This window comes from Camelus dromedarius, chromosome 3 (genome assembly GCF_036321535.1).
Source record: "Camelus dromedarius isolate mCamDro1 chromosome 3, mCamDro1.pat, whole genome shotgun sequence".
NCBI classification, from domain to species: Eukaryota; Metazoa; Chordata; class Mammalia; order Artiodactyla; family Camelidae; genus Camelus; species Camelus dromedarius.
Window position 1 is genome coordinate 79895068 of NC_087438.1, and position 24843 is coordinate 79919910.

At 34.5% G+C, this 24843-nt stretch overlaps 1 protein-coding gene across 5 annotated transcripts in view; it reads left to right on the forward strand.

The window, feature by feature from the left end:
- COMMD10 (COMM domain containing 10) overlaps window positions 1-24843 on the forward strand; it is a 161136-nt gene that overhangs the window by 71934 nt on the left and 64359 nt on the right. The gene's annotated exons all lie outside the window — the stretch shown is intronic.

Consider the following 24843-nt stretch of genomic DNA (forward strand, 5'->3'; position numbering starts at 1 on the left):
AGCTGTGTTTCGAGTTTGGCCAAAGAAGCAGTCAGTTAAGGTGATTAAAATTGTTACTGTATTAAAGTTAAGATTACACAGAGAGGAAACTTATTATTGCGAAGAAATTTAGGAGATTGCTTGGATGTTAATGAAATTTAGAGAAACAAAACAGTATTCTAGGGAAAACACCAAGGCTACCAAGGATTAAAAGAAAAATCTATTTGGGGGTTTAAACTAATGTTGATACCCACAAAGATTAAAAAGTTAGAAAGTCAAGTAAGAAGAGATTAAAATTCCAGCCAAGTGGAAAAAGGCAGGTTGTCCAGAAGGTAAGTGAAAATAATAAGTTAATTACATAATCATGAAGATACATTGTTGGTGAGAATGGCCGTTGGCTCATTGATGAATATAGAAAATAATGACCATAGACATAGAATATATAACATCATAGTTGAAATGTGGAATGTTGGAATTCATAGGGGAGACTAAAGGGACAATGTCAGAGTTAAACAAAAAAGCAATTTCAAGGACCTAAAATCTAAACATCTTAGCATACTACTTGAGAATACAATTTGAATGCCTGAAGTAGTTTTAAAAATCTGGATTTAGCTAGCTCAGTGCCCTTAAGTTTCAATGACTACATAGAATATGAACTCATTAAAATGAAAGTCAATCTTGTTTTTATTTTTTATGTGATATTTCCCAGACCTCCAAGGGACTGTTGGAGGGGTTTAAATAATCCGTATCCTTATGAAAGTGAATTATAGGCCTCCTTGAATTTAATAAAGGTAAAAAGATTCCAAGCAGTGTTCAATTTAAACTTGTGACTTTGTTTCAGAAGTAAGTTCTGCTCTGAGAGAACGCTGTTTGAAAGAAATAGACATTGGTGTTTTGTTCACCAGTGTAGTTACCTCAGTGCCAGACACAAGTAAGCATTCAGTAAATAGCTGTTGAATGAATGAATGAATGAATGAATAGGAATTTTACATTCAGCTTTGGATTTTCTGCAAAGCTGATAACTGCGAAGTAGTTCATCTGTGGTACCTGAGAGATGTCTCTACCGTTACTGCATTTGAATATTAAACAGTAATAGGGCTATACCTAAATAGTGTTAGTGCTGATCGGAAATGGGGGTAGAATATTTGTGAGATTATGTGTTTCCATGCATGACAGAGGAGATTGGTGTTATTTTAGGTCAAATACAAATTTCTTTCAGAATTTGTGTGGATTTTAATTATTTTGATCAGTCTCCTGTTTATGGTTAATAATCTACAGTTGACTGTGTTCTAAACTCCAAACATGAAAGGATTGTGTTCATGATGCTTTTGAGAACAGATACTATAAATGACTAGTGAAAGCAGTTTTATGGATGATGAGATATCCCAGGGCCTCATTTTACTTGGATTTATTTTTAAAGGTCAGTAGATGTACTTATTAACTCTAGTCACGTGTAGAAGAACAACAGATATTCCTATCTGGTTCATAGTTTTCTATTTTTTTTAGTCTAGCATGTTCTTTTGTATTCACTTTCTAATTATGTATCTATACTTACTTTATTTTTCTTAATTATGCATCTTACTTTTTTTTTTTCCCTGAAGCTCTTGATTAAAATTAACTTTCCTCTAGAATAATTAAAATTAACTTGGGCTCCTTTTTCTCATGGCCTGTTATTCAGTGATTATTTTCTCAAATATTTGTCTCCATGACCTGTGTTACCTTTACGTTTAGTGGTTGGGGTTTCATCTCCAGCCAGCACTTCTGGGTTAATAATACTGGTTTAGCCTAACTCCTAGGATAGAACCTCACCAATCATGTAGATGCAGAACTAGGACATAATCAACACTAAAGAGGCAACATCAAGTTTTATTCTAGCAGCAGCAGAGAGAACCATTATTTACCAAAAGAAAATAGATTGAGCCGAGATCTGTTAGAATGACTGTGTTATGCACTTTTACCCCCCCCCCCCCCAAAAATTACATGATAATTCTCAAGGGTTGAGCTGTTTTTAATGTTTGTATGAGAAAACATTTTATGGGCTTTTAGCCAGAGAATTTTATATATAAATGATAATAGAGGAACAGTGTAGCATTTATGAACTTGGAGGCAATGTGATGTAATGGACTTTGGGGCTTTGGGATCAGATGCTTTGAATTCTCACCCCTTCACTTATTAGCTTTGTAACTGTGGACAAGTTACTTGACTTCTTTGGGTCTCAACTGTTGTTTTGCAAAATGGAAATGATATGATTTATTCACAAGAATTTTGAGAGAATTGAATGCAATTATATACACAGAATTCCTAATGAAACTTCGGTACATACAGGTTTTTCTCCAAAGACAAATAGATCCTATTGCTAAATGTGGAGAGGGAGATGTAAAACAGTTTCTTCATGATTTGCTAGAGCTTTGTGCCCACGGATCTCTATATTGTCTCAACCTAAGTGATCCATCACAATGATGCCAGCAAGGACGTGTATGGAATTTTTACTTTTTTGTTCGTTTCAAACAAAAGGTTAGTTTGTGCTCCGAAGTCCTAGGTGGCTGCTAGATACAAGGTTATGGGAAGATGGAGATGGGGCAAGGGGAGTTTAAAGGCCTCCGATCCTGCTTCCAGCTGTACTTTCCTGTTTTACCTTTTGTGTTTCCATGGTAGATATTGATTGAACAAAAGGATCTGTGTCTTTCAAAAAAAGTTTGGAAAACGAAAAGCAGGCTCAGGCACACTATTCCTTGTCTTCCCTTTCTCTCAGGTCCCACTTTGCTTTCTCTTTGGCCTTGATGTGGCAGGGAGGAAGGAGGAGTTTTCCAGGTTGCCTTGTTAGAGTTCTTAACCCAACAGAACATCACAAAAGAACAAGAGTCCTATGCAAAGAGGGGGCTGTTGGTGGAAAAGCTCCTTGACCTACTTAGCTCTAACATTGATCTCCACCCATTGCAGAGGTGTATTTTGAGCCATCATCAGACATTTTCCAACTTTGAAATAACAAATACAGACATTTGCCTCTGATTACTTTCCTCTATTTGCCTTTATTGAGATCTCTTTAATTGATTGTTACTATTTTTATTTTCCTCTTTATCCATGCACTCTAATCCATCATTTACTCTCTCTACAGTATCCTAAAGTTCTTTCCCACCTAGACTTCCTTGCACCACCACTAAGAATTCTGACTATTGAGTGAATCTGTCTGGCTTTACTCTGCCGTCAAGCATTGCTGGAGAACATAACATACTGGCTGATAAGTTGCCTAGTGATTTCCTGAGCTCTGAGTTCCTTCTCTTCCATTTATGAGTGACCTGTCTCCCTCCATCTTCCTCTCTGTTGGCCTCTTATCATCAACATTTAAGCATGCTCAAATGAATCCAACCATCAAATGAAAGTAATAAATGAATCCATCTGCTATTTGAGATATCACCCTCTTTCTCTCCTTCTCACGACCTTTATAAACAAGTTGTTTATTTTCATGATCTTTAGACAACTCCAGCACAGTTTCTGCTATAACCGAAACTGCTTTTGTAAGTTTATCTTCCTGCTTAATAATGCTCATTGGCTTTCTCATCACCTTATGAGAGAGTCTCATAACCCCAGCTTTACATTCACATCGTTCTGCTCCTCTTTTCTAGTTATATGCACTTCCTTCATTTTGTCAGGTATGCTTAATTTTTTCTTGCCTCTCTGGGTTTCTATAGGTTTTGTTTTCTCTATCTGGAAAACACTCTCCTTGACTTCCCCAACTCCTCCAGCATACTGCTCAGTTATCAAATGTCATTTCCTGAGAGGTTTTCCCTGACCTGACCTGACCTTGCTTTGTCCTTCTCCTTTATACCTTCTCTTCGTAGCACTTGCCACATTTGCAGTAATTTATTTAATGTCTTTCTTCCCTTGTCTTTTAATGTTAGCTTCTAGAAAGTAGGGATCTCAGTGGTCATAGGGCCTGATACTTGTATGGAGGTCAAGAAATATTTGTTGAAGAAATGACTGAATAAGTGAAAAACTGTATTTCCCCCCACCTGCTCTGTAGATCAATATGTCTAGAACTTTATGAAAACTTCTTTTCATTGGCAGTGTAATAAGTGTTAACTGGAGGCGCAAATAATTAGTTCTTCTATTAGAGTTATTAAGCACTGTACTCAATAATGCATAATAGTTACATACCATAGACACTTTTTCTTTTTTTTTTTTTTAATTTTTTATTTATCTAAATGTCCAACAGATGACTGGATAAAGAAACTGTGGCATATGTATACAATGGAATACTACTCAGCCATAAAAAAGAATAAAATAATGCCATTTGCATTGCAACATGCATGGACCTAGAGATCATCATTCTAAGTGAAGTAAGCCAGAAAGAGAAAGAAAATACCACATGATATCACTCATATTGGAATCTAAAAGAAAAAAGAAAAAAAAAGACATCATGAACTCAGCTACAATACAGAAACAGATTCGCAGACATAGGAAATAATCTTATGGTTACTGGGAAAAGAGGATGGGAAGGGATAAATTTGGGACTTCGAGATTTACAAATGTTAGCCACTATATATAAAAATAGATTTTTTTAAAGTTTCTTCTGTATAGCACAGGAAACTGTGTTCAATATCTTGTAATAACCTTTAATGAAAAAATATGAAAATGAACATATATATGTATATGCATGACGAGGACTTTGTGCTGTACACCAGAAATTGACACATTGTAACTGACTATACTTCAATTTATAAAAACAAAACAAACAAACAAACAAACAAAAAGACAAAAAACAAAAGATCCCTATCTACATATGACTGTGACAAAGAAGAGTGACAGAATTTGGGCTACCACTGCAAAGCAGATCAAATGATCTCTTAATTACTTCATGGATTAACATTTACTTGTAACTGTATTCCCAGCATATTCTAATTCAAACTCACAACAGAAATGTAGAAATGAATGTAGTTTATATTTAACTGAGTTGAAGAAACATATTGTAGTAATTAAATTCTATCTGATTTTATTTTAACAAGGCTTTTTTATAAATAAAATTGCTGGCTTCCAAGAACTTGTACTTTAATTAAAACAACAACAGTATGTTGTAAGCCAAATTTTCCTCTTAAATACTTCCTTTATATCTTATTCTTTATTTTCTTTAAATTATAGCTCTGTGTCTTGGGTTGAATTCTAAGAGGGTAATAATGGACTTTACGCTGCAATCAAAAAAGCAGTGTGGTAATATAGAAGCCAAGTCACAGGTTTTTCCCTCTAAGTATATAGATCCATAGTCTGGATGGGAATCTTTAGGAGTGAGATAACACATTATTCTGTCAGTTTACAATAGAATATTGGCTATGGGTTTCCAATAGCTGTAATGGAAACTAACCTAGATGAACACTAGTATTTACTTTGCAGTAAATGAGACTGACTACTTGACCATTTACACTCAAGGTGGAGAAGTAAGTAACTTGTCCACAGCTTGCCATCGTCAACCCTGGAAGGTCGAGCTTTGATTGTCTTCTAAGTTCATTGATTGCCTTATTAAGCCTATATGACTTAACTTATTCAGGCAGGATAAATTTGGTGAGGGAGGGGATGAGATGGGATTTATTTTTAAGGAATTCTTTCTACTGGAATTGGAGCCAAAAGAGTTGATTGAGAGTAATCAGTTTTTGCCTGTTTTCTACCAATAATTGTGTGACTTGGGAAATACCTTTGTTGTGCTTCTTTTTAATGAAGATGATCTATCAATCATACAGTAAAAACAATATTTGCCACATAATTACTTATGCCATACTTTTACGAGATAATAAATTACATTATTCTTATTATATGGGCTTATTAAATGTTAGGGTTTATTCTGAGTGCTTGAGGCCTTCTCCTATGGAAGCCAGAATGCTGCAGGTTGTCCCTCTCACAGCTCAACCGGGTAGAAATCTCTCAGTGAAATTTCACATCTGAAAAAAAAGCAATGCGGAGAAATAGGGAAGAGTTACAAATTCTTTCCTCTAGTGTCTGTAGCAGCACTCGGAGGAGGTACTGGTACCAGCAGTGGTGGTGGTGGCAGCGTTCTCAGCAGAGGCGCCCTAAGCCGACTTCCCTTCAGCATTTCGGTGGCAGCCCTGGCCTCCTAGTGTTCTTTAGTTCCAGCTTATTTCCCAGGTCTGTTTCTTCAGCTTCATCATTTTTGTGTCCCTTTTTGCTTAACAGAGATTACACCTGCTCTTGCAACCAAGAACTCTGATGACAATTATGTGTGGCAATAATTGGGCTTAATCTCTAGCTGTTTGGAAATATATCCTGTTTTTTTGATAGCCACAGCTGTCAAAACCCTGAATTTCAGTTAATATTGTAAAAGGGGCTTTGAAAGGGGGAAATAGAAGTTTTAGTTCTATTTAAGTATTGGTATCAGAAATAAACAATGAAAATCTAGTTGAGAATACTATTTTCAAGAAATTGTTCTTTTTTCCAGCACTCTAAAAACTGCAAAGCACTTTTTTGTAGATGCTATTTTTTGTTCACATAATTTTTATTATGAAAAGACTTCATTTATATTGGGCATGTATTCCCGATATTCTGAAAAACATCCATTTGGTTTTCCTCTGAAGAATCCACCCCTTCTTTGTTCTTAGGGTAAGTCCACACCCACCAACCAACTCAGAGATGATGTATGTGACCTATATGTAGGCAGTCAGCACATTGTGTCTCCTTACACACTTTGATTGGTTCAGATTGGATGAGTGTATATCAGTGTACTGAAAGATGGCTGTAGCAGCTACAGCCTCACATATCACATGGAGCTTGAGTAGGCCAACACTGAGGATGGAGAGAGAGAAACTGAGTCCTGATGACACATTCTGAGGCCTAAATCCAGCCATGCCTGAAGCCATGCCTACTCACAAACTTTTAATTTTATGATTCAATGCATTACCTTTTTGCTTATGCCAGTCTGGGTTAGGTTTTCTGTCATTGGTAACCAAGAGTCCTAGTTTCTTTGGAATGTAAATGCTAAATCGTCTTGAATTGGCATCATGGTATATTGCCACCACATTTTTAAGATTAACTTTTTATTTATATCTTAGTTATATATAACTTTTGTACCTGAGATATTAACAAAGAAAAGCAACTAATACTTGAAGGTGAAGAATTAATCCAGAAAGAGAGGAACATGAAAATTCAAACCTAAAATTCTATGAAACTTGGCGATAGCTTCATTTTTATTTTCTGTATGATTTAAATCTATAAAACTCAAGTTGAGAAACACTTAAAAAGAATATTTAAATCATGTAAAATGTGTATTTTAAAAAGTTAAACACATTAGAAACATTTGCTGGATTCTTGATTTGTAATAAGCACTTTTTATACTGTTACTGCCTTATTATATATTGTGGTTTTCTATCAAACGTCATGACTGAAAATATGAGCTTATGGGTGAGAATCATGCTATTTCCAGTGTTTGTACATGGATGTTTTAGGTAGGAAAATTAATACTACCTTTAACCACCCCAGCCTCATTCTGTATCCCTGTATTTTCCCTTTACTAATCATCCTTGACCTGAAATTGAAATTGATTCTCTTCATTTCCCTCTGCTTACCATATCCTGGGGTATTGAACTAGGTAAAGGAAAGAACTAATGCAAACTCTCCAGAGGGAAGATCACTTTGAGAGCAAATTCTCCGAAACCTATGTTAGCCAGGATTCTTTTGGGTGGAGACTTAACACGGATTACTCAGTCAGTATTTATTGACTCTAATAGCTACTCTGAAACAAGACATGAGTCTCTACCTCAGTCATGGCAGGATGAAAGGGTTCAATCTATATCCCCAGGACTTTGTCTTTGCCTTGCTCTGTTTTGCTTTCCTCTGTGTTGGCTTTATTCTCTGGCAGATACTCTCCATGGATTGCATGTATCCAAATGTCTATCATTCTTTTAGTTCCAGACTTCAGATAAATGTGAGTGACTATTGTTTTACCCAGTGACAATTTAAAAAATCTCCAGGCAGGGGGGAACCCCAAAAAACGTATTGGCCCCACCCGGTTCTCCTGGCCACCAGGGTTTGGGGAAGGAAGACCACATGATTCGTAGCCCTGTCAGCATCAAGTTGAATAGAATTGTGGTATTTTCCCCAGAAAAGAAAAGATGTCAGTGAGGCAGGTATAGATGTCCTCTCCAACTAGGGTTGATCTGCTTCCCATTGCAAGCTGTTCTGCCTACTTTTGTTTCACTATCTAATATACCATTTTTGGAATCAGTTGAATTAAATTGCCTCCTTCTTAAAAGATGAAAATACTACTTCTGGTAGGATTTAATTATTTATATCCAGTGCAAAGTACATCAGAAAGGTTACTTCTAATATGTAGCTGGGATCATCTTTATTGAAGGACTGGAGATTTTGGCTCTGAAAAGGAAAGTAGGTATTTTGAAGCTTGGCAGTATAACAGAGTGGTAGACAGCATGGGCTTTGAAAGTCATATGGACCTGGATATGACTTTGCCAGTTTCCAGCTGTATGACATTAGGCAAGCCACTTAATTTTTCAAAGCCTGATTTTTCTTTTTTTAACCTGTAAGATGAAAATAATCTCTCTCTCACAGAGTGGCTATGAAAATTGAATGAGGCAAATCATGTAAAGCATTTGTCACAATACCTAGCACATAGTGGGTACTCAGTAAGTGAAAGCTTACTGGATATTACAGTTCTCACTAGTAACAACAGTAGTCGTGAGCACTGTCCCTTGCCATCCCTGATTGGAAAGGTTCTGTAGTTCAGCTACATTAAGACTCACGTCAAATTTTACAAACGAGCCTGGAAAGTCTAATTGCTATTCATAACATTGGTTATATAGGGAAAATTTTCTTGAACTTGAAGAAAATATATTTTTGTGACATAAATCATTCTTCAGTGGAATTTGCTTCTGTTTGCTGTGTTGTTTTTTTAAAATTATATTTAGTTGTTCCTTTTATGAGGTCCACGCAATCAAGTATGAGTCAGAATCTGTTTAATAAAATGCTAGAATTAAAGTGTATCCTTGCAGAATAAACTATATTTACAGAGGTAGCTAGTGGCTATAAGGAGTTCTGTCATAACCATGTGGTTTCTTTGGGGAAGACTGCTTAACTTGGAGCCTAATTAAGCCACAGATGAAATTTCAAGCTTTTTCATTTTGTTTTTGCAGTCAGATGTTTAACATTTCACTCTAAAAGTCCTGTCATCACTTGTGGCCCTTTACAGTAGTGGGCTGATTGATTTAATATGAGGACATGTGTTTATGGTAAGCAGGCAGGGAATTCAACTGTTTTGTTATTAATGAGAATAAATTCATGGATGAATGACCTTAGACACACAGAACTATGATGATGACTTTCTAGTATAAAAAACTTAATAGCCAAATCTGTAAACACTCTCATGGCTGCTGTGGTTAATGTAGGTGATTATCACATGATATAAAGGAGTCAGTTACAGAGTTGATATTGTACAGGCCCTCCTTTTAAGAAAGAAAGTTTATTTATGGCTGTAGATAGTGTAGATTATCTATGGCTGTTTATATTCAAACATTCCCCATGCTGTTATTATTCATAGAAATACTAAATCTGTATGTATGAATTTCTTGGTACAATCTAATATAATGATTAGAAAAATGGCTAATATAGTATATTCAAAATGATGAATTTTTATCTTCACATATACAGGATAGCAGAGATTTTCAAATTTATCAGTAAAAGGAGATACTAAGCAAAACCTCAGAAATAATAGATACTGCTTTAGTGTGACAGATGATTTTCTAAATAAAGCTTTTATTGTTATACCTGTATTCCTGTCTTTCAAAATGTGCAAAAATAGCATCTAGATAATAAATGCTTTCCCTTTGTAGATTGTCAGTAATTTATATCAGAAGTATATAATCAAGAAGGATAATTGCTTCTGCCAAATATCTATCCTTTTTTTATATTTTTGGCAGTAAACATTTGTGGCATTTTTTTAATGTTGAGTTGTTTGTCACATTTTGCAGAGTCTTGTTCACAATCATAGAGTCTTTAGTTTTGGAAGAGACCGTAAAAAGGTCATTCTATTCATCCCTCATTCATTTGATGGTAATGTACTCTGCAGATTTAATGTGAAAGTAACACCTTAGGCAACTTCTTTTACTTTCCCAAATATCATTATATTTCATGTGAACAGTTGGTTTTTTATCTTTTGTGCCAATAAGAATTATAAGTAGAGTTGAGGGCAGTTTTATTTTTATAGAAATAGAAAAATCTGTGGAAGAGTTCTGCTACTTTTTCTACCTATCCAAAAGTGCAATAAAGTGTAAATGACCATTCAAAGGCCAGCATGGAAGAAGCCAGTTACCCTTTGAGTAGAATCCAGTTAGGTACGGAAGCACAGGGTGATTACATGACTAGCCTACGCGATATATTGAATTAGTGGTAGAGGTAGAATTGAAGTACTAGGCCCTGATTCTCACATCATTTCAGCGCAGAGCCAGAGCCGTGGATGCTGTCCTGTGAGGGAAGCTGACAACCAGAGATGTGAAGAGGGATCTCAGATGTATCTTGTCTCTTCTCTTCTGTCTCACACACATGGTCTTGGTTAGCTTGATGCATATGTGTATGTATATATACATAGTTCCATGTATAAAGCCACATATACACACACCCTGCACACAGTTTTGATTAGTTTTTTTAAAACTTCATTTTATGGCTTTAAGTCAAGTTACCCTCAGAAATGTCCATTGCTACCCTGAAAGAGAAAAGCTTTAATATTAGTCACAGCTGGAGAGAGAAAAGGATGCCTAGAAGGAGCAGTTTAATTTTCAGGTCATTTTGGTTTTCTCATTGCTCTATATTAGAGATTTGTGCTTTTAGTAGATGGTCACCTTCAGAAGCCAATCTCTTGCCTTTGATTCAGTATAAAGAATTATAAACGCTGTGGTTGGTTGCTGTAGAAATAATTTTAATGTCCTAAACTGACACCCTGACTGCACTGCAGCATTAAATGAAGAGAATAAGAAGTTGCTGTTTGGTTTTAAGTCTGTAAAGCAAATGACAGGCAGATTTTTGATTTACCCAAAGTTAGACAGCTTGTAAATGACAGAGATGGGACTCGAAGCTAAATATTTGCACTCTCAGTCAAATTCACTTTCTACTGCACTAAATTACACTTTTCTGAAAAGTAATGAGTGGTTCACATAGGGAAATGTTACAGTGAGGCTTAAGTTATTATTTCTTATCTCACATTCATTTATTTTCTCCCCTCCTTTTCTGTACCTTCTTTATTAATTTTTTTTGGATGTGGTTCCTGATTTGTGCTAAATACTTAGAGAAATACCTGCCATTTTTGAGGAGAAAATATCTAATGAAATACCCTCTTTCTCCACCTTATATTATAGTAGGCAGAAGGAAAACTGGAGCACAAATCTGTCTTCCCTTTTATTCATTTGAATAACAGAATATGTTAAAAATCAACTGTAATGTACAAACAAAACCATCATGCAGTGAAACTGCTTATATGCTTAATAAGAATTCAGCACCGTAATTAAATTGCAAAGTTTAGCATCATTGTACTCCATTTTAATGTTAATGTTTGATCTGGCTTATAATAAATGTCTGCATGTAAACTTTGTATTTACTATAGAAGTTGTAGTATAAGATATTAAAGAAGACATTCAACTAGAACTCCATTTTTCTTATGAGCTCTCAGGTTCCCATAGCAATTTTAGATAACACATGCTGTTTTACTGGAAGATTAACTAGAGGATATAGTCTGATCACTCTCTACCTCCCATGGTAAACCTTCTGTTTGTTTTGTGAATTTAGTAGTTAAAGGTGTGTGATAAAACTTGTCATCTCTGTTAGATGCTGTTAAATCAGATGGTAATAAAATGGCTGCCAAGCTCCAGCAGCTCTTCTTTTTATTCCATTAAACATCAGTTTCCTTGACGGTGGGTACACCTGGTGTATCCAGAGCCTTCCTACTCTGAAAGCACCAAAACCTACAACATAAATTTTAAATTCCAAATAAAAGGAAGGAGGGGGATTCTTCGTAATGAAAGTGTCCTCAAACAAATGAAAGAAAACAGAATTTTTCGTGGAATTTTATTCTCACTTTTCTGACCATTATATAATTTTCCTACCAATACAAAACAATTCCCTGCAGTCTTTCCCATTTAATTGTTGAAGCAGAAAAGTACATTAAGTCTTAATTAGCCATACTACCTATAGTAGCATCTGGTGTTAACTGAATTTTTGCAGGCATCCAAAAACAGTGCAGTAATCATTCTGTACCTGGAGGGAAAGATTCTAGCATTCTGTTCCATTAGGTTGTTTTTTTTTCTAGTCTTTCTCAGTTACTTGACTTTTCGGGGAAAAAATTACATATTCAGTTAACATGATTTGTTGAAAAAATATACATATACAAACACACATGCAAATATGTGTATTTGTATATGCACATATGTATATATACACATATACACATATATACATGCTGTGTGTTGTGTTTGTATGTATATATTTATGTTCCTTTCTAAATAGTATTCTATTTCATAGTTTGGAAAATATAAAGTAACACAAATACAAGATCAAGATGGCTTCTTTTAAGATACTAAGTTGTTATACTACTTTTTTTTCACCTTCACGTTACAGATATTGTAAAAAGTTGAGGACTTTTCATTTGGTTTAGACATTTTTTTAGCATGTATTTGGTTTTTATTTTCTTGACACTCTCGGTTATGTATTTGCTTCCATTTATTCTCAGTGTTTCTTATTTCTCTAAAACATTTTGAATTCCCTCTTCACTGATTCTTTTCCGTACTTAGTTTGCATACATCACTTATGTTGGTAGTATCTGAAAGTAAAAACAACTTAGAAACAAAGTTCAATAAAGTTTTATTGTTTTAATTCTGAAGATTGTTTACTGAGGTTATTATCTCATTGCTAAATTATTTTCAAGTCAAGGTGGGGGGAAATCAGTCTTTTTCTTTTCTCATCTCCCACCTCTAGCATTGCTTCCCATGCTTTACTTTAGCCATTATTTAATGATTACCTACCCTGAGCTAGACATGGTACAAAGCTCTAGCAATAAGAGACTTTAATCATTCCGACCATTATGAGTCACACTGGGTTTTACTCTTGGTTGTGTCACTTCCTGGTGAAGTTGATCAAGTCACTTCATCATTTGTTTCAATTTTCTCTTTGCTAAAATGAATAGAACGACCCTACATTAAATGAGATAATGTGTGAATTAAATGAGCTAATGCATATAAAACTTTTAGTACTGATGTTAGGAGAGGAAACTTATAGGCTACTATTTCTATTCTTGTTGGTTAGGGATGTGACCAGCTTTGTGTAGTTATAGTATTTTTATTATTATAATATTTTTATTTCACTTTTGGTGCCCTTTCTCACCCCTAGTATAACCTCTCAAATACACTGTGGTCACCTTTTCTTTTTTCTTTCAAAAAGTCCTTGATATTCCATCATTTCCTGGAAGCTTCCTCATTTAACATCTCTTGACTAGACATTCCTATACATGTAACATTCATGACTCCCTGTTACACACTGTGCAAAAAATGTGCAGTTACTCCTTCCTTGTACATGTTATTAATGTGATTGATTGATTGATTGACTTGAGGTGCAGCTACTTGGTATCTTTTCAGTTATTTATTATTTGTCTATTATTATAAGCACTTAGGAGAGAAGAGACCATAGCAATCTGCCTGGTAGGCATTTAATAATTGAAGTAAAGTAAAACAATTTCTTTGCTCAGTAGAGGATAGTATAGCTTTCTTTCATTAGGCTGTTTATGTGGCTGAAAACAAACAGGACTGTCAGAACTGTCCCACTGTCTTATCCTTTAGATGCAGAGGCATACCAATTTCTATTAAACCTTTTGTAAACTGTTACCTCTTTCATTCTTAAGCTTTTACAGTTTTAACTGTGTATTTTACAGTTATAACTGTGTACTGTTTCTCCATTGAGCTCATTTGTTAGATCATACTTTGGGAATGTCTTTTATTGTGAATGGTAATTTTCTAAATTTTTACTTTTGTTTTAGTAGACTCTTACTCTTCCTGTGTTATTAGTGTGATCATCTTTGATTCCTTTCCCATAGCCATTCACTTTCTTCCAAGTCTTAACTCTTAAAGCCTTTCAAAGCTATACAATTAGATTACAGTCATTGATCACCCTTTGATTAAGTCACCTCTTTTTTTTTTTCCCCCTCACAGGTAGCATATTATGTGCTGTACTTTGGCTCATTTAATAAATAACTACTCTCCTCTCTTCTTATAATTCGGTATGGAAATTTTTACTTTATTTTCCTCCTTCCTTTATAAAAACAAGAGATCAAATGTAAAATTTTCTGAATAAGTATGTTCTAAGGCCTTGTATACCTCGCCCTTAATATTTTCATTGTTTTAGAAGAGAAAAAGTTGTCTTAACAGACGACTAACCATGTAAAATGCCAATGTGGTGTGCCAAATGAGTTAGTTAAAGCTGGTTTTCTAAATAATATTTCTTGGCAAAACAAAACCAAAGCTATAGAGTATTCTGTATGATTTTTAGTTCTAAGGATGTAGCATGCAAGTATTACTTTTCTCATTTTGGAGAGCAGAGAATAGACTAAGAGAATTAAAGAGACTTATTTGTTATTTCTCATTCATGTGGTTAGCATTTGGTAGTATATGGTGGTATTACTGAATCTATACCCAGGTTTCCTTTCTCCTGTTGAATTGTTGTAAATTAAAATGAAAACACTCAGAAAAAAGTCAACATTAAAAATACAGTAGCAGTTGGTAATACAGCACAGGGAGTGGAATTTTACCCTAAGTCATATTACACTCATTAAAACGTTTACAGTTAACTTCCCTAAGGCTTCTCTTAAAGGATTTGTTTTTATGTACTTAAAAAAATTTTTTTGACTGATCTCTTCGGCAGTCTTCTGTAAGATATTGTTAGCTACACATTCACTGATATGGTGACATATTAATTAAAAAATAACTTTTTATATAGTCACTTGTTTTGTTAAACTTAAGCGTTTGATGTTATTAAGATTATATATATATACATATATGTAAACATGCATATACAGACATACTCATGTTTATTTGTGTTATTTATAAATCTTTTTCTCTAGGAAGAGCAATAATTCTTTATTTACAAAGTTATTATTGACTGATTGTTGGAATGCAACAAAGGAAGGTTTGAAATACAGTCTAAGTGTTATTATAGAGGATGTACTCAGTACTTTGAAAACTGCCTTAAAACCACCTAATAAATGAGTGTACATTTGTTGGCAGGTAATAGATCATACTACAAACTAAACTTATTGTTAGATAATGTTATTCATCCAGTCAAACATTTATGAATAACTATCATGATCAGTGTATTCACACCCCACATGAAATTCATCAACACAAATCCTGTTATCTCTACTTGCAGAATATATGCTAATGTGATTACTCTCACTACCTTCATCATTACCACCTCCTTCAAAACCAGGTTTTACCTCCTTACGGGCACCTTCCCTGTGCATTTTATCTAAATTGGGACCCTATTTCCTGTCTCCACATTCTTTTCCCCCATTCCACTTCATTTTTTTCTTAGAACTTTCTACACTTTCATATTCTATCTTTTTTTTTTTAAATTTATTACTTATAGTTTATTGTTTGTGTCCACATTAGAATGTAAGCACCAAGAGGATGTGGATTTTGTCTTTCTTAATCTAATGGTCTCCAAATGTAGTACAGTGCCTGGCATACCTTAGGTATTCAGGAAAATGAATGTAGGAAGGAATGAGTGCTGTGGAGATACAGGAACTTGGTACTGGCCATTTTCACCAGTGCCAAGCACAGTACCTTAACACATTTTTGCTTAATACATTTTTGCTTAACCATTTTTTAAGAATTAATGAATGAATGAGTGCAGAAATTAGGCTTTGGTAGTCCACACTGGAAAAATGTTTGTTGAAATTGAACATACGTATACCATGTAATGCAGAAATTCCACTTATAGGTATATACCCAACTAACTGGGGATATATGCCCACCAAAAGACATGGACAGCAGTGTTCATAGCAATACTACCCATGAGAGCTCCAGTATAGAAACTGCCCACGTGTCCATGAATGGTAGAATGGATAAACTGTAGTATGGCCATACAATGAAATACTATACATTATTGAGAATATTCAAACTATAGCTGTGTTAAACCATGGATGAATCACAGAAATATAATGTTGAGTGAAAGAAGCCAGAGGCAAAAGAACACATCCTGTGTAGTTTTACTTATATGCAGTTTAAATCTGTGTTGCTGGATGTCAGGATAGTGTTTATCCTTGAAGGGGTAGTGCTGGAAGGGGACGTGAGGTGGGGTTTGTCGGGTACTCTAGTGTCTTGCATCTTGAAGATAGTACATGACAGTCCCAGCCTTAAAAGAACTAACTTAATGAGGGAGCAGCAAGCTAACATTGGACTGAGGAAGATAACTGTATAAAGTGCTTTGAATGAGCAGAGGATGAAATCATTAATTCTATTGAGGTGTATGTGGAAAGGCAAAGTTATACCCAGTTTTAATACCTCTTATAGCTTTAAAAACCTTTGTCATAAGTGCCAAATGTTTTTATAGCATAAAACTTAGAAGTCCTTTTTAATTAATAGACTCCTCAAAACCAGATAACTTTATGATGAAGAGGCCAAGCACTTTTTAGCGGACATTGTCATAACTTATGACAGACTGAAACATTCCTTAAGAAAGAAGAATTATATATCCAGACTTAAAAACTAAGTTTTTAAATGTTTTGAATCACAGCAAGTTGAAAATGACCATTAAAATATGTAAACATTATCACAATACAGTGTCAACACTAAGAAAGATAAAATTTTATATCAGTAATAAATTTCACTGATGAACCAATGGAATATCAGGTAACAAACATGGGTGAGAGCCTGATATTTGCCAGACATTTAAATCGGGAAATGAGAACTGCTTTATACATTTCTGGTGGCAAAGTAAATTGGTACAGCCACTTTGAAAAACAATTGCGTAATACCTAATAATTTTCGGAGATGTACAAATCCTATGATCCTGCAGTTCATATCTCCAGATGTCAAAACCAGAGAGCCTTGTACTTGTGCAGGATAATCATTAATTTCTAATAGTGACAAAGTGAAACAGTATTATGGTCTATTCTAACTGGCTAATTAAGCAGGTTTCTTTGTAAAGTGAGATGTCATAAAGCAGTCAAAATGGAAACATTAGACTTCTATGTTGCCATGATAGATAAATTTCAAAAAGCAGTGCTAATTTTAAAAAGACGAAGTTGCAAAATGAAGTGCAGTCACAATAATTTTGTAAAATTTTAATACAAAGCAATAGTGTACATTTTTTAATGTAATGAAAATAGGAAGGCTGTAATATTATCATAGCTTACAAAGTATCTCTCCAGAGAAAATACTATAGTACAGTTCCTTTCTTCTAATTTCCAGAAACTAGCGGTTTAACTAGAGATTTGCGGGAAGAAAGGTGAAGTATAAAATGTTATTTTAATGTTATTTGAAATTGCCATTAACTTAGCAAAATTTCAGTTTTGCTGCCTAATATGTTACTAGGAGGTCATGTTAAATAAAAGAGCCTGGTAATGATTATTATTTTGCTTGCTGTTTTTATTCAGTATATATTAATATAAATTTGTGTAAAGGAATCTCTATGAGGCTCAAATTGCATATATAGATGAAATTTTTCGGTTGCTCTTCAAATATATGGAAATTTTTAAATACATTGATTTTAAAGGTCAGAAAAGTTTTTATATATATCTGTTTGTAATTACATTTTATACACACATACACATGCATGCAGTCAACATTTCATGAAATAAGATTATATTATGCAATGATATTTAAACCCTGGAATACACATACAAGATAATGAAATGTAGTGGCTAAGAGCACAGACTTGGATCACATAGAACTGCATTTGAATTCCAGCTCTGGCAAGTTAACTCACCCTTCTGAGCCTTGATTTTCTTACATCCTGTTAGATAGTGCTAATTCCTACTTCATTTTGTTGATTAAATGAGAATCTATGTAAACTACATAGTATAGTGCCTCATACACAACATACTCAGGAAACCATCAATATTTTAATTCTAACTTCTTTCTCCTGAAAAACAATTTGATAAATAACATTTGAGTTTCTGATTCTGCTCTCAAAAGTTGATTTGATTCAGAATGTAACTCAGAGTAATATAAATAGTACCTAGAGTGAAACAACCATCTGTAGCAGTAGTTTGATGGAAAAATATAGTCAGACAGAGTTCCAATTTGAAAAGCCAGAAGCTACACAGTCGTCCTTTGGAATCTGCAGGGGATTGGTTCCAGGACCCATGTGGATACCAAAATCTGTGGATGCTCAAGTCCCTCATATAGAAAGGTGTAGTATTTGCATATAAGATGCACACATCCTCCCATAAACTTTAAATCATCTCTGGATTACTTTTAATACCTAATACAATGTAAATACTATGTAAATAGTTATAAATACAATGTAAATTCTATGTCAGTAGTTACTGATGCTTGGCAAATTCAAGTTTTGCTTTTTGGAACTTTCTGGATTTTTTTCCCCAAATATTTTTGATCTGGAGTTTGTTGAACCCGCAGATGTAGAACCTGCTGCTGTGGAGGGTGAACTATATTTTCCCCTCTTAAGCTTCTAGGAATAGAAGCAATAATCCTCTCCCTGGACTCCTTTCTGCCTTACAAGGAGTAGAAATGAATATATGCACATATCTAAGCTTGTGGTGGTGACGCTGGTTTCCTGGGGCTGGGGCTTTTTGCAGAATGGGGCTTGTAAAGGAGTCAAGATAAGAAATGAGTTTCCAATGGCAGGAGGTGCTGAAATGCCATGTTGTGCTGGGGCACAGGATATTGGGGTGCGGAGATGGATAATGGAAGGTGTAAAATGGTAGGCCAGGGTTATAGGTATAACAGAAATTCTGATATTTAAAAAATAACCATGCCAGCTGTACCCTCTTTCAGGGAATGCTCTTGGTATTTTGTTGAAATTAGATAATGGGCATATCACACTTTATGATGCCAATCTTCTTTATTTCAAGAAAATAAACTGGATTTCTAATCATTTGTTTTACTATGAGGTAGTTTTATAAGTTAGTACAGACATTGAAGGCTATCCGCAAACTCATGTTAGAACTTTAATGTTTGTGAGAAAGAAAGAATTTTGTAAATATATCTGACACTTAAAACTACTTGTTTTAGGGCATCTATAATAAAACTTTGGTCATGTGGTTCTTTATGGTAAGTATTTTCAGGAATAAAGTTGATGCATAATATTGAATGCTCTTAGAAGTTTGGGTTTGTATCTTTTATCTCAGAACTACTCAATGACTAGCATTCCTTCTACAAAATGGGAATTTAATAAATATGTTAATAGATAGTTATCTATGGAGGTAATATACTTTATCTCTCATATTGGTTTGTTATCTTTTTTAAGCCTGTTTTCTTTCAGAGAATCATCATGATATAACTTGCCAAGGAGCCTTGGGATATGAAAGCACGGTGTACCCTTTTTATCATGAGAAGTTCAGAGACCTTCTGAATGTATTAATGATTACAGCTAAAGCACTTCTTGATATTTATTCTACTAATAATGAGTTGTAAAAATGCCAGAGTCAAACTGAGAGGGGAATGCCAGGCTCTCTTACTAGCTGGGTGACTTGCCATTTCACATTCATTTTTCTACTTTATTTTTGTGTGAGTCAAATGTGTGCCTCTGTAAAATGACAAATTACTGCAGGCCCTGAACCTTTGGGTCACTGTGAAAACAGTCACTGAATATCAAGGGTCTGTGTAAGGAATCTTAACCGCTATGGGTTCTGCCTTGAGAAGGTCTAAGAAGCTCCAGAATTGTCTGCTACATTGTATGTATATGTGCATACACATTTTTTTTCCCCTGAGAAGAGGTCTGGAGCAGTTATGCAAACTGTCGAGTCTGTGACCCAAGAAGGGTTAAGGACGAGTGGGTTTGAAAGCTCTTCGGAGGTCTTTTACATTGAGTGAAGTTTGCCATCTCATTTCCTTGATATACAGCACATACCTCTAGAGGAATGAAGATACCACGTGTGTTTATTTATCAGTCTTATTTTCACAGTCCAGAAAATTTGTGGCCAAAGGGCCACAAATGAAAACATAATACAGTGGTATTTCTTTTTTATGTGAATTCATATTTTAAAGCAAATGCAGTGTCACCGAGTAAATGTGAATGATGCTTTACATAGGCTTAATATTTATATACTTGAATTCATTATTAAAGGAGGAAAGAAGGAATTTTTCATATTTTACATGTATTTCTTTTCATAGAGTAGAATAATTGAAAACAAATTTTTGGATTGAGTTTTAAATTTTCCTATTCAGAAAATACCTGCTTTTATGGAAATACTAAACCCTAACTCATTCTGTAGAAATAGAATCTTACTATACAGAAAATAGTAGTCCAGTATATAGAGAAGACTAAACCATAGTTGATTATTATGAGTGTCTGAATGCTTTTTTCTGTCTGATTTGGACTTTATAGAGTCAGATTTCTTCTTTAAAGCTTTAGTTATTGTTTCTTGGACCTTTGTGTTGCCTAAGTGAAGCAAACTTCCTAGAAAGTGGAACTATAGAGAGATTTGAAAATGAACAAGTGAATTAGAAGATGTAATTACAGTCTGACCTTAATTAATATTTGTGAGCTAGACAATGAGTAATTTACTTCAAAATTCCAGCACCCAGTGTCATAAAATTTATCATCTAATATTAATGAACAAATGCTGAGCTGTTTTGCAGACTTAGGAATTAAATTTTTGAAAACAAGAAATTTTTATACTGTCACCAAAGAAAGGAAACACTTTGGTTTTGTTAATTAATAAAAATACTGGAATTAATAGCCATTCTTTGGGTGTGTACTCTGTTATAGGCACTTTCCATATCACTTCATTTGATCTTTGCAACTGAATGAGATAAATAATACTGCCATTTTGAAGCAGTAACAAAGTAGTTTGTTACTGAAATGAAGTAGTTTGTTCAAGTTGTTCTTTGGGACCTTCAAAAACAGGCAACAATAGGTGGTCAGTATTTGTTAAATTGAATTGCATTGGTATCTGGGAATCTCTGATCCTTTCCTTTTTTAGTGTTTCCATTTCCCCATTTATCTGTGCTTAAATTATGGCCTCAGGACCCCAGGCCTTGATATATATAACATGGAATTGTACTCAGCAAAGTATGTACCACCTTGTCAGCAAACTTTTATCATATTATTTAGGAGAAATATGATCCTATTCTATAACCCAATGTAAGAGGTAAGTGAAGTAGATTTCCTGTACCTCCACTCCTGCTTATTAATACCAGTTACTGGACTGGAGAATGGCTGAAATATTGAAGGTCTTCTCTGCACAGCTTTTTATGCTGGTAGAGATGCATCCTCATTTTTCTTAATAGTTTGGGTGATTAAACAATCCTTAATGTAGTTTTTGCTTACTTTGGTTTCTTGGAGAGAGAGTGTATTTTATGGATATGCCATAATTCTACTTTTGCTCTCTCTAATTTTGCCATTGGCTTCATTTTAGATTCAAGATTTGCAGATACTAACTACCATATGTAAAATAGATATATAGCAAGTTTCTTCTGCATAGCACAGGGAACTATATTCAATATCTTTCTATAACCCATAATGAAAAAAATATGAAAGCAAATTTATGTATGTGTATGTATGACTGAAACATGCTGTCCACCAGAAATTGACACATTGTAAAGTTACTATACATCAATAAAAAAATTCAATAAAAGATCCATCTATACACCTTAAAATATGTAAATGAAAAGAAATAGTGGTTGATTCTGTGAGTGGTATCAATATTGAGTGTTATGGAATATGAAAAAAAGAAATGAAAAATTATATTGTATAGTCAGCATGTAATAAAGATCTAAGTATATGGATAAAGTTTATTTACATTAAAGATAATTCCTCAGAATATTGTAAGTGTTGTAGCTAAATGTTACAGCTAATATTGGTGCGTTATGGTCAAGTTCATTTAGTTCAGGGGAATATGTTAGAAAATAATATTAAGTGATGTCCTGCTACAACTGAGTTTTATAAAAGGGAGCAATTTTTAAAAGTGAAGAATATACAATTTTGTTTATGCAGCTGTATTCTATATTTAAAAATGAATGGCTTTTTTCCTTATTCTCTTTTGTTTATAATCATTATTTTAAGATTGCCTAACTATTTAGATTAATCCAGAGTGTGTTTTTTTCCAAATGAAGATTTCCTTTGTGAGGAATATTTTGGTATGAATATTAGAAGATATACTGAGTACCTAGAAGAAAAACAGTATCTTTCCTACTTAATAGAGTGGTCAGACTAGAAAAGCCGCTCTTGAAGTTGCTCCTGTGGGAAAGGAAAAGCCTTATCATTTACAGAATTCGATAGCAAGGGGACAGCTGTTCTGAAGTAAGACAGCCCAGACCATTACAGCACTGATAATTTTCTACAATTAGATTAGAGGCTTAATCATAAAAGAACACAGCATCCAGTGTTCTTGATACAATGTTTTTACATACAAAAGAAGCATTTTTAACATTAAGGAAATTCTATTTCCTTTGATTTATATTTTGAACTGTTATGTAAAGTTTTTATTACTGGAAAAAGAATAGATAGTAAACTGATCAGAAGATTTTACATTGAGGAGAACATTTGAATTTTTACATATTTTTAGTAATATTTTCTGTTATGCTTGTGTTGATTCAGAAGATTATTTTAATTCTCAATTATCTACACTACAAGAGTGAGAAGCTGATCACATAAAATACACGTAGCATGTATGTAATATTTACATGAACCAGAAAGTTTTGTTCTCATGCTGTCAGTACAAACTTAAGACAAATCTGATGTTCTCATAGAAACAGTTTTTAAAATATTAGATTATATTTTTATCTAAGATTCATATTTTTACGAAAGTTATAACAGTCTTCATAGTTAATCACCAGTAAACATTACACATGTCTAGATAGAACTTTCTAAAGTGGATATAAATTAAACATGGAGGTTCTAAATTATAATTTTATTCACATTTTTATCATATTCTATAATTCCTGCACCATATCTTTAGTACAAAAAAAGGTGAAACTTGTTAAATTAGTATTGTAGGACTCAGAAGGCTTTGGGCTGGGAGCGATGTGCAGAGGATGGATTTTAATTGATCCTTTTACAGATCCTTCCAAGTAAGCATAGTTATTAAACAGCCATTAAAAACACAAAGATATATATATTTATGAAAGGGGTGTTAAATTCTGAAGGTAATAGATGATCAATATAGATGATTTGGAAAAATAACAGACAAGTATAAGGAAGAAGAAAAAACCCACCTGATTCTGTCACCCAAATCAGCTGCTTAACAGTGAACTCTACAGTTATTGATTACTTTGTAGATTTGAGTTGTTTATCATTTTTCTCAAAAATAGTTTTGACTTGCAGAGCTTCTAAGGATACTTGCTAATGACAACAGAACACAGTTTTCTAAATAAACTGACCCAACTTGGTAAGCAAATCCAGCAGTTCTTTAATTGGAACTTTAGCAGCAGTACACGGGCTAGCTGTGGGAGGGAGCTTCCCTGGTCGAGGTGTGGCATACATTCTCAAGAAGCTGGGGAGGTGGAACCGTATTTCTAGGAAGCAGTCTCTTGCTGAGACAGGGTAGAAGAAAGAATAGATATTATGAGAACTGTTTAGACCCAGTCTTAGTAAAGTAATAAGGGGTCAAACAGAGCTTACATTCAGTCTTTTGTCAGTAGAAAATCCCAGCTAACCTTGAATAGGGCCTTGACTCTTCCCCGACATGAACCTTCTTAGAGCGTTACGGACTGCATTCTGCTCCCCCTAAATTTATACACTGAAGCTCTTGCCCCTAATGTGATTGTATTTGGAGATAGGACCTTTAAGAGTAATTAGGGTTAAATGACGTTATGAGGGTGGGTCCCTAATTCAATATGTGGGATGTCCTTATAAGAAGAGGAAGAGTCATCAGGGATGCACGAACACCGAGAAAAGGCCACTGGAGGACAGAGTAAGAAGGCGGCCATCAGTAAGCCAAGGGGAGAGGCCTCAGTAGAAACCAGGCCTGCTGGCACCTTGATCTTGGACTTCTAGAACTGTGAGAAAATAAATGTCTGTTGTTTAAGCCACCCAGTATGTAATAGCTTGTTATGGCAGCCCTAGCAAACTAATAGATAGTAAAGATGTTTTGTTTGTTTGTTTGTTTTGAAGAATAATGGGTCCCCAGAGATTGCAGGTGCTAATCTGCAGATCTTCTAAATGTTACCTTAGAAGGAAAAAGGGTCTTGGCAGACTTGATTAAGTTAAATATCTTGGGATAGATTATTCTGGATTATTTGAGTGGGCCCTAAACACAATAAAAAATGGAGAGGCAGAGGAGATTTGACACAGGCATACGTAGGAGAAGTTGATGGTCTCCTCAAGGCAGGGGCTGGAGGGATCCGGCCACCAGTCAAGGAATACTGGCTGCCATCGAAGCTGGAATAGGCAAGAAGCGGATTCCTAGAGGGAGCACAGCCCTGCCGACACCTTTATTTTGGCCCAATGAAACTGTTTTTAGGTTTTGTGAGTGAGTAAATTCCTGTTGTTTAAGCCATCAAGTTTGTGGTAATTTGTTACAACAGCCTTGGGAAACTAAATCTAATAGCTACTAAAAATGCCAAATACTTTTCAGCATCTGTTGAAGCAATCTTAAGATTTTACGTCACGTGATATCTGCTTCTTATTTTATGAAGTAATGAATTATGTTGATTATTTTTCTTTTGTTGAACCATCATCTTATTCTTGGAT